The sequence below is a fragment of the Phyllobates terribilis genome, unplaced genomic scaffold, assembly GCF_046119375.1.
Source record: "Phyllobates terribilis strain yellow unplaced genomic scaffold, ASM4611937v1 Scaffold_69__1_contigs__length_7402412, whole genome shotgun sequence".
In the NCBI taxonomy this organism is placed as follows: domain Eukaryota; kingdom Metazoa; phylum Chordata; class Amphibia; order Anura; family Dendrobatidae; genus Phyllobates; species Phyllobates terribilis.
In genome coordinates this window covers 4251061-4261972 of record NW_027362829.1, presented here as the reverse complement: position 1 = coordinate 4261972, position 10912 = coordinate 4251061, and the positions used below count along the sequence as shown (strand labels likewise).

The following is a 10912-nucleotide window of genomic DNA, read 5'->3' as shown; positions in this document are numbered from 1 at the left end:
AAAAAGAACACATGATATGTCAAAGTTTAATAATGTAAATAATTTAAGAAGAAATGATGATAAAAGCTTTCAAAATTACATATTTTTATTTTCTCAATTTCATTTATCTTGTAAACAATAATAAAATACACATTTCTGGTGATAAATTTAATCTAAATATAAATATAGTGTGATGTAAAAATATAGTTATGTAGGTTGGGCAAGAAGTCACAGAACAAAAGTATTGACATTGGCGTGAGCGATGTAATGGAGAAGAGTGAATGAACCAGAGGATTAAAAAGGGGCGATTGGGGTGTATAAAACCATAAATTTATTAAGAAGTGGATTGTAGTGAATAAAAGTGTTTGTCACATTGGAATGTTAGAATATTAATTATTAGACATTATATGGACATATAAAACACATTTTTAATGTTAATGTATAAGAGAAATAAGATACTAAACTAAAGATACTGGCCAAAGAAATCGCTAAGAGAATAGCGTGGGAAAAAATCTATGCTGCTGGGAAAGTCCCTCCGCTGAACTTAGATGAACTCAGCATTCGGGAATAACCCAGCTGTTAGAGTGAGAGGCTGGGTGAAATCGTGACGTAACGTGGGAAAATGTTAGTACAATCCTCCAGAGAAGCCATGAAAGAGGAATAAAGAAGAGATCTTCGAGCAAAATGAATGGCAAAACAAAAAATGAAGCGGGAGTGAGTTCAATTCCCACCCGAAATAACAAATTGAGGTAAACTGTGCAAATATTAAGAAATTATACCATACACAAAAATATAATTATTAAAAATATTTAAGATATATATACAGTATTAAAATATTTAAGAAATATATACAATATATATGTATATGATAAAAATGGTGACTGATAAAAGTAAATCAAGCATAACATGGGGGGCAGCATGGTGGCTCAGTGGTTAGCACTGCAGCGCTGCGGCTCTGGGCTCAAATCCCACCAAGGACAACATCTACAAGGAGTTTGTATGTTCCCCTCGTGTTTGCGTCGGTTTTCTCCGGGTTCTCCGGTTTCCTCCCACACTCCAAAGACATACTGATATGGAATGTAGATTGTGAGCCCCAATGGGGACAGCGACAATAATGTCTGTAAAGCGCTGTGGAATTAATGGCGCTATATAAGTTGTAATGTCCTCACAGTACAAGAAATTCAAGAGAGTAGATTTTATCTGTATTTTATTCTTCTCCTTCTTCCTCCAGCACAATGCATTACATGTTTCTCAGCAGACTAGAAACCGAAACTAAAACTCACTTCCAGTCTCTAACTCTCCGGTCACAAGACTTCCTTTTCTTAAAGAGACAGATCTAAACATTATACATTACACACCCCAAGTCATATCGTCCCATTTCTCTTCTATCGATAGACATATTGCAAAGGCCTGGCAAATAGATTATTTCACATTATTACGGAGATTATTCATAAGGATCAATCAGGCTTTATTCCAAACTGGTCCACAGCAATGAATTTACGAAGGCTTTTTCTTCAAAGATCAGATGTAATAATGGGACATAAGGCTATTCTTTCTTTCTCTCTCTCGATGCGGCTAAAGCATTCGATGGCGTAGAATGGAAATACCTGTGGGAGGTTCTTAAAAGGTTTGGGGTGGGTCCCAAATTCCTATCATACATACAGGTTTTGTACTCTGGACCTCAGGCTAAAATAAGAACTAATGGTCTCTTATCGGCTTCAATCGCGTTGGGGAGGGGCACACGACAGGGATGCCCCCTGTCTCCCCTCCTTCTCGCGATAGCCATTGAACCTTTGGCCTGTATGTTGATTGCTAGTCCGGATATTGTAGGCTATAAATATGGTATCCTAATGATGACGATTTACTTATATATATATACAGTACAGACCAAAAGTTTGGACACACCTTCTCATTTAAAGATTTTTCTGTATTTTCATGACTTTGAAAATTGTACATTCACACTGAAGGCATCAAAACTATGAATTAACACATGTGGAATTATATACTTAACAAAAAAGTGTGAAACAACTGAAAATATGTCTTATATTCTAGGTTCTTCAGAGTAGCCACCTTTTGCTTTAATGACTGCTTTGCACACTCTTGGCATTCTCTTGATGAGCTTCAAGAGGTAGTCACCGGAAATGGTCTTCCAACAATCTTGAAGGAGTTCCCAGAGATGCTTAGCACTTGTTGGCCCTTTTGCCTTCACTCTGCGGTCCAGCTCACCCCAAACCATCTCGATTGGGTTCAGGTCTGGTGACTGTGGAGGCCAGGCCATCTGGCGTAGCACCCCATCACTCTCCTTCTTGGTCAAATAGCCCTTACACAGCCTAGAGGTGTGTTTGGGGTCATAGTCCTGAAAAATAAATGATGGTCCAACTAAACGCAAACCGGATGGAATAGCATGTCGCTGCAAGATGCTGTGGTAGCCATGCTGGTTCAGTATGCCTTCAATTTTGAATAAATGCCCAACAGTGTCACCAGCAAAGCACCATCACACCTCTTCCTCCATGCTTCACGGTGGGAACCAGGCATCCGTTCACCTTTTCTGCGTCGCACAAAGACTCAGTGGTTGGAACCAAAGATCTCAAATTTGGACTCATCAGACCAAAGCACAGATTTCCACTGGTCTAATGTCATTCCTTGTGTTCTTTAGCCCAAATAAGTCTCTTCTGTTTGTTGCCTGTCCTTAGCAGTAGTTTCCTAGCAGCTATTTTACCATGAAGGCCTGCTGCACAAAGTCTCCTTTTAACAGTTGTTGTAGAGATGTGTTTGCTGCTAGAACTCTGTGTGGCATTGACCTGGTCTCTAATCTGAGCTGCTGTTAACCTGCGATTTCTGAGGCTGGTGACTCGGATAAACTTATCCTCAGAAGTAGAGGTGACTCTTGGTCTTCCTTTCCTGGGGAGGTCCTCATGTGAGCCAGTTTCTTTGTAGCGCTTGATGGTTTTTGCAACTGCACTTGGGGACACATTCAAAGTTTGACTAATTTTTCGCACTGACTGACCTTCATTTCTTAAAGTAATGATGGCCACACGTTTTTCTTTACTTAGCAGCTATTCAGTAGGACTATCAGCTGTGTATCCACCTGACTTCTGCACAACACAACTGATGGTCCCAGCCCCATTTATAAGGCAAGAAATCCCACTTATTAAACCTGACAGGGCACACCTGTGAAGTGAAAACCATTTCCGGTGACTACCTCTTGAAGCTCATCAAGAGAATTCTAAGAGTATGCAAAGCAGTCATCAAAGCAAAAGGTGGCTACTTTGAAGAACCTAGAATATAAGACATATTTTCAGTTGATTCACACTTTTTTGTTAAGCATATAATTCCACATGTGGTAATTCATAGTTTTGATGCCTTCAGTGTGAATGTACAATTTTCAAAGTCATGAAAATACAGAAGACTCTTTAAATGAGAAGGTGTGTCCAAACTTTTGGTCTGCACTGTATATATATATATATATATATATATATATATATATATATATATATATATACACTGTATACACACACACACACACACACACACACACACACACATATATATATATATATACATATATATATATACATATATATATATACACACACAGTACAGACCAAATTGTACATTCACACTGAAGGCATCTAAACTATGAATTAACACATGTGGAATTATATACTTACCAAAAAAGTGTGAAACAACTGAAAATATGTCTTATATTCTAGGTTCTTCAAAAGTAGCCACCTTTTGCTTTGATGACTGCTTTGCACACTCTTTGCATTCTCTTGATGAGCTTCAAGAGGTAGTCACCGGAAATGGTTTTCACTTCACAGGTGTGCCCTGTCACGTTTAATAAGTGGGATTTCTCGCCTTATAAATGGGGTTGGGACCATCACTTGTGTTGTGCAGAAGTCTGGTGGATACACAGCTGATAGTCCTCCTGAATAGACTGTTAGCTGCTTTTTTCTTGCCATAATACAAATTCTAAGTAAAGAAAAACGAGTGACCATCATTACTTTAAGAAATGAAGGTCAGTCAGTCTGAAAAATTGGGTAAACTTTGAAAGTGTCCCCAAGTGCAGTTACAAAAACCATCAAGCGCTACAAAGAAACTGGCTCACATGAGGACCGCCCCAGGAAAGGAAAACAAAGAGTCACCTCTGCTTCTGAGGATAAGTTTATCCGAGTCATCAGCCTCAGAAATCGCAGGTTAACAGCAGCTCAGATTAGAGACCAGGTCAATGGCACCCAGAGTTCTAGCAGCAGACACATCTCTTCAACAACTGTTAAGAGGAGACTTTGTGCAGCAGGCCTTCATAGTAAAATAGCTGCTAGGAAACCACTGCTAAGGACAGGCAACAAGCAGAAGAGACTTGTTTGGGCTAAAGAACACAAGGAATGGACATTAGACCAGTGGAAATCTGTGCTTTGGTCTGATGAGTCCAAATTTGAGATCTTTGGTTCTAACCACCGTGTCTTTGTGCGACGCAGAAAAGGTGAACGGATGGACTCTACATGCCTGGTCCCCACCGTGAAGCATGGAGGACGAGGTGTAATGGTGTGGGGGTGCTTTGCTGGTGACACTGTTGGGTATTTATTCAAAATTTAAGGCATACTGAACCAGCATGGCTACCACAGCATCTTGCAGCGGCATGCTATTCCATCCGGTTTGTGTTTAGTTGGACCATCATTTATTTTTCAACAGGACAATGACCCCAAACACACCTCCAGGCTGTGTAAGGGCTATTTAACCAAGAAGGAGAGTGATGGGGTGCTACGCCAGATGACCTGGCCTCCACAGTCACCAGACCTGAACCCAATCGAGATGGTTTGGGGTGAGCTGGACCGCAGAGTGAAGGCAAAAGGGCCAACAAGTGCTAAGCATCTCTGGGAACTCCTTCAAGATTGTTGGAAGACCATTTCCGGTGACTAGATGTGTCTGCTGCTAGAACTCTGTGTGGCATTGACTTGGTCTCTAATCTGAGCTGCTGTTAACCTGAGATTTCTGAGGCTGTTGACTCGGATAAACTTATCCTCAGAAGCAGAGGTGACTCTTGGTCTTCCTTTCCTGGAGTGGTCCTCATGTGAGCCAGTTTCTTTGTAGCGCTTGCTGGTTTTTGCAACTGCACTTGGGGACACTTTCAAAGTTTGCTCAATTTTTCGGACTGACTGACCTTCATTTCTTAAAGTAATGATGGCCACTCATTTTTCTTTACTTAGAATTTGTATTATAGCAAGAAAAAAGCAGCTAAGAGTCTATTCAGTAGGACTATCAGCTGTGTATCCACCTGACTTCTGCAGAACACAACTGATGGTCCCAACCCCATTTATAAGGCAAGAAATCTCACTTATTAAACGTGACAAGGCACACCTGTGAAGTGAAAACCATTTCCGGTGACTACCTCTTCAAGCTCATCAAGAGAATGCCAAGAGTATTCAAAGCAGTTTTCAAAGCAAAAGGTGGCTACTTTGAAGAACCTAGAATATAAGACATATTTTCAGTTGTTTCACACTTTTTTGTTAAGTATATAATTCCACATGTGTTAATTCATAGTTTTGATGCCTTCAGTGTGAATGTACAATTTTCATAGTCATGAAAATAAAGAAAAATCTTTAAATGAGAAAGTGTGTCCAAACTTTTGGTCTGTACTGTATATATATATATATATATATATATATATATATATATATATATATATATATATATATATACACACACACACACACAGACACAGTTGAAACCAGAAGTTTACATACACTATATAAAAAGACACATCTGCATGTTTTTCTCAATATCTGAGATGAAATCAGAATAAACATTTCCCGTTTTAGGTCAATTAGTTTAAATTTGCCAAATGCCAGAACAATGAGAGAGAGAATGTTTTAAGGCATTTTTATTGCTTACTGCAAAAGTTTCCATACACTACGATTACTATACCTTTAAATAATTTTGGACTGCCCATATGATGATGTCATGTGTTTTGAAGCTTCTGATTTTTTTTCTGAGCTTTTTGGCAGCATCTGTGTTAATTAGAAACACACCTGTGGATGTATTTTAATGCACACCTGAAACACACTGCTTCTTTGTGTACCATCATGGAAAAGTCTAAAGAAATCAGCCAAGATATCAGGAAGAGAATTGTGGATTACAAATTGTGGGTACAATTTCATGATACCTGAAGCTGCCTCGTTCATCTGTACAAACAATTATACGCAAGTACAAACAAAAATGGAATGTCAAGCCTTCATACCACTCAGGAAGGAGATGGGTTCTGTGTACCAGAGATGAACGTGCATTGGTCCGACATGTGCATATCAACCCAAGGACAAAAGCAAGAGACCTTGTGAAGATGATGGCGGAAGCTGATAAGATTGTGTAAACATCCACAGTGAAACGAGTACTGTATCAACATGGGCCGAAAGGCTACTCTGCCATTACTCAAGAAAAGGAAGAAACCATTACTCAAAAAAAAAACATAAAAAAGCCAGATTAATGTTTGCACATGCACACAGGAACAAAGAGCTTAATTTTTGGAGACATATTCTGTGGTCTGATGAAACTAAAATTGAACTTTTTGGGCATACTGACCATCGTTACCTTTTGAGGAAAAAGGGAGAAGCTTGGAAGCCTAAGAACACCATCCCAACTGTGAAACACGGGGGTGACAGCATCTTGTTGTTGAGTTGTTTTGCTGCAGGAGGGACTGATGCACTTCATAAAATAGATGGCATCATGAGAAAAGAAGATTATGTGGCAATACTGAAGCAACATCTCAAGACATTAGCCAGGAAGTTAAAGCTTGGGCGGAAATGGGTCTTCCAAATAGACAATGACCTGAAGCATACTGCCAAAATGGTAAGAAAGTGGCTTAAGGATAACAAAGTCAATGTTTTGGAGTGGCCGACACAAAGCCCTGATCTCAGTCCTATTGAAAAGGCAGATGCGAGCAAGGCGACCTACAATCCTGGATCAGTTACACCAGTTTTGTCAGGAGGAATCGGCCCAAATTCCGAACAACTATTCTGAAAAGCTTGTGGAAGGATATCCCAAACGTTTGACCCAAGTCATTCAGTTTAAGGGCAATGGTACCAAATACTAATGAAATATATGTAAACTTTTGACTTTGGAGTAAGTAATAAAAATGCCTTAAAACATTCTCTCTCTCATTATTCTAGCATTTGGAAAATATTAAAAATTATGGTAATCCTAATTGACCTAACACGGGAAAGGTTTATTCTGATTTCATCTCAGATATTGAGAAAAACATGCTGATGTGTCTTTTTATATAGTGTATGTAAACTTCTGGTTTCAAACTAATGTGCCTTTGATATCAGCGGTAATTGACAGAGTAACCACAAATAATACTTTTGAACTAGCGGCTGCCATGAGAAATAACACAATGAATAAGTAGGATATTCATTGGTCCTTATGGAACACTCTTAAATGCAAATCAAGATGGACGCCCTTTTGGGTAGAAAATAATACTTTTGTTAAGTTGGTATTAGAGAAGGGAAATACTAAGGGTCGTATTTCTGATATTTACTGAGTCCTTTTAATTCTTATTTAACAATATTTCCTTCTCCAGCTAGACAAAAATGGATGGAGATATAGGTCCAATTTCTGAGGATCAATGGAGAGCGGTATTAGAACTGGTTCCCCAATTATCTTTATATGAGACACAGAGATTTTCCCAGATCATATTAATACATAGGAAATATAAGACGCCTAGATTCCTATGCAACATAGGATACCGGACTGCTGCTGAATGTCCAGGATGTAACATGGATGCTGCGGGCCTATTACATCCGCTATGGGAATGCCGAGAGTTAGGTAAATACTGGAAAGGAGTTCTGTCTATTATAAAGAGGGTATATAAAATAGATATTCAACCAGACCCCAAAAAATGCCTATTAGGTATATTAGAGCAGGGGTTCTCAAACTTTTTAAACAGGGGGCCAGTTCACTGTCCCTTGGACCATTGGAGGGCCGGAATATAGTTTAAAAAAAAACTATGAACAAATTCCTATGCACACTGCACATATCTTATTTTAAAGTAAAAAAAAACAAAACGGGAATAAATACAATATTTAAAATGAAGAACAAGTAAAGTTAAATCAACAAACTTACCGGTATGTCAATGGGAACTATGGGTCAGCTTTTGGCTAATGAGATGGTCCATGTCCGGTTCCATATTTGTCACTGCTAGTCGTAACAAGTGATGCAAGTGTGCATCAGTTAGTCTGGATCTGGTTGGAGATTTCACATGTTTCATTCTGGAAAAAGTCTGTTCACAGACATAAGTGCTGCCAAAGATGGTTGGCATTTTGAGTGCATGGTTCCTGAGATTAGGATATGTCTCAGAGGGGAGAGATGCATAGAAATTAGGAAGGCTGCTTGACTTGAATGCATCTTTCAGAGAGTCACAATTCTGCAGTTCAGCCGGTTCCATTTGGTAAATTGTATCCACATTTTCAATGTCACGGAAAAGCTGCATGTCCTGTTCATGGAGATGAAGCTCTTTAAATCTACATTGGAACTCCTTTTGTAACTTTTCCAGTGAATCCACATGTTTTGTTTGGGAATGCCACCAATGGTTTTTCCGCTAACATATTTTGGGTTGTGGGGAGATGGCAGAAATTTTCCTCCTTCACTTCTTTGATGAGGAGGCCTAATTTTACTTCAAATGCTTTCACATGTGATTGCATATCACAGAGGAGCTTCCCCTTTCCTTAAAGTTGCACATTGAAACTGTTAAGTAACTCGGTTACATCTGTCAGAAAGGCAAGGTGCCATTTCCATTCCGCATCATTGAGCTCCGGTACTTCTTTGTTTTTTGAAAGCAGAAAAGCTGTAATCTGTGGAAGTAAGTCATAGAAATGTCTCAAAACTCTCCCACGACTCAGCCAACGCACTTCTGTGTGGTGCAGAACATCTTCATAGGCAACATTTAGCTCAGACAGAAATTCCTGAAATTGTCTGTGGTTTAATGCATTAGCTCTAATGAAATTAACACAAGATACCACAATTTTCCTAACAGAGTCCCACTCCAGTGATTTACTACACAGCGCCTGTTGGTGGATGAGGCAGTATTGGATGAGAATGGTTATGTTTGTCCATCTCTTGGTTAATGCAAGCAATTACTCCTTCCTTAGACCCCACCATGCTAGGAGCACCATCAGTAGTCACACTGGCTTGTTTAGCCCAGTCCAGCTCCAAACCATTCACAGTTTGGCAAACCTTTTCATAGATCTCCTCTCCTGTAGTTCTTGCTTTCATGCCTTGCAGTGCAGCAAGCTCTTCTGTGACTTCGAAACAGTCATTCGTCCCACGAATAAAAATTAGAAGTTGTGCAGAATCACGAATATCATTACTTTCGTCGAGTGCCAAGGAAAAATAGGAAAGTGTTTTTGCGGAGTTTTGCAAATGCTGATGCAAATTGTCTCCCATTTCTTCAATCCTTCGTGTAATTGTAGGTCCTGAAAGACTCTCTGTACTAAATAAATCGGCCTTCTCTGGACACATCTATTTGGCAACAGAAAGAAGGCATTCTGTAACAAATTCTCCCCCCAGGAATGGTCGGCCAGTGCCCGCTATTAGCTTGGCAACTTGAAAACTTGCTCGCAGTGATGAAATATTTAGTTGCTTCTGCTTCACGGAAGTATTTTGCTGAGTTGTCAATGTATTTTTCAGTTTTAATATTTCATCCTTTCTCCGACCAAACAATCATATTTATCTTTATGTGGCGTTTGATAGTGTCGACGCCAATTGTATTCTTTGAACACAGACACTATATTCTGACATATCAAACACTCAGCTCTTTCCTTGTACTGCATGAAAAAGTAATCATAAGTCCACTGTTCTTTGAATATCCTACACTCCGCATCAATTTTTCTTTTTCTTGATACCATTGTTTCCTAGGAATTCCAAATAGCTTTTAGTAAATTACCAATATATATACAGCGCTACAAAAACAATATACCAGCAATAAAACTGCCCACATAGAGACATACAGACTGCACTGCCCATCAATGCAGCCTGATCAGTGCCCATCAATGAAGCCTTGCCAGTCTATATCATTTCAGCCTCACCAAAGCCCATATTGGTGGAACTCGGCTTTTACCTCAGGCTCAGACTGGTGTGGTGCGAGAGTCCCCAATAGGCAAGTAAATGTTCCCAATAGGCAGGTAAATATCCCCAATAGGCAGCATAGGTTCCTAATAGGCAAGTAAATGTCCCCAATAGGCAGCATAGGTTCCTAATAGGCAAGTAATTGTCCCCAATAGGCAGCATAGGTTCCTAATAGGCAGGTAAATGTCCCCTATAGGCAGGTAAATATCCCCAATAGGCAACATAGGTCCCCAATAGGTAGGTAAATGTCCCCAATAGGCACCATAGATCCCCAATAGGCAGGTAAATGTCCCCAATAGGCAGCATAGGTCCCCAATAGGCAGGTAAATGTCCCCAATAGGCAGGTAAATATTCCCAATAGGCAGGTAAATGTTCCCTAAGGCAGGTAAGTGTCCCCAATAGGCAGGTAAATGTTCCCATAGGCAGCATAGGTCCCCAATAGGCAGGTAAATGTCCCCAATAGGCAGCATAGGTCCCCAATAGGCAAGTAAATGTCCCCAATAGGCAGGTAAATATCTCCAATAGGCAGCATAGGTTCCTAATAGGCAGGTAAATGTTCCCAATAGGCAGCATAGGTTCCCAATAGGCAGGTAAATGTCCCCAATAGGCAGCATAGGTCCCCAATAGGCTGGTAAATATCCCCAATAGGCAGCATAGGTTCCTAATAGGCAGGTAAATGTCCCCAATAGGCAGCATAGGTCCCCAATAGGCAGCATAGGTCCCCAATAGGCAGGTTATAGGTCCCCAATAGGCAGGTAAATATCGCCAATAGGCAGCATAGGTCCAATAGGCAGGTAAATGTCCCCAATAGGCAGGT

At 39.9% G+C, this 10912-nt stretch overlaps 1 protein-coding gene across 1 annotated transcript in view; it reads left to right on the top strand.

Annotated features, from left to right (window-relative positions):
• Positions 1-10912, top strand: part of LOC141194360 (uncharacterized) — a 135057-nt gene that overhangs the window by 22217 nt on the left and 101928 nt on the right. The gene's annotated exons all lie outside the window — the stretch shown is intronic.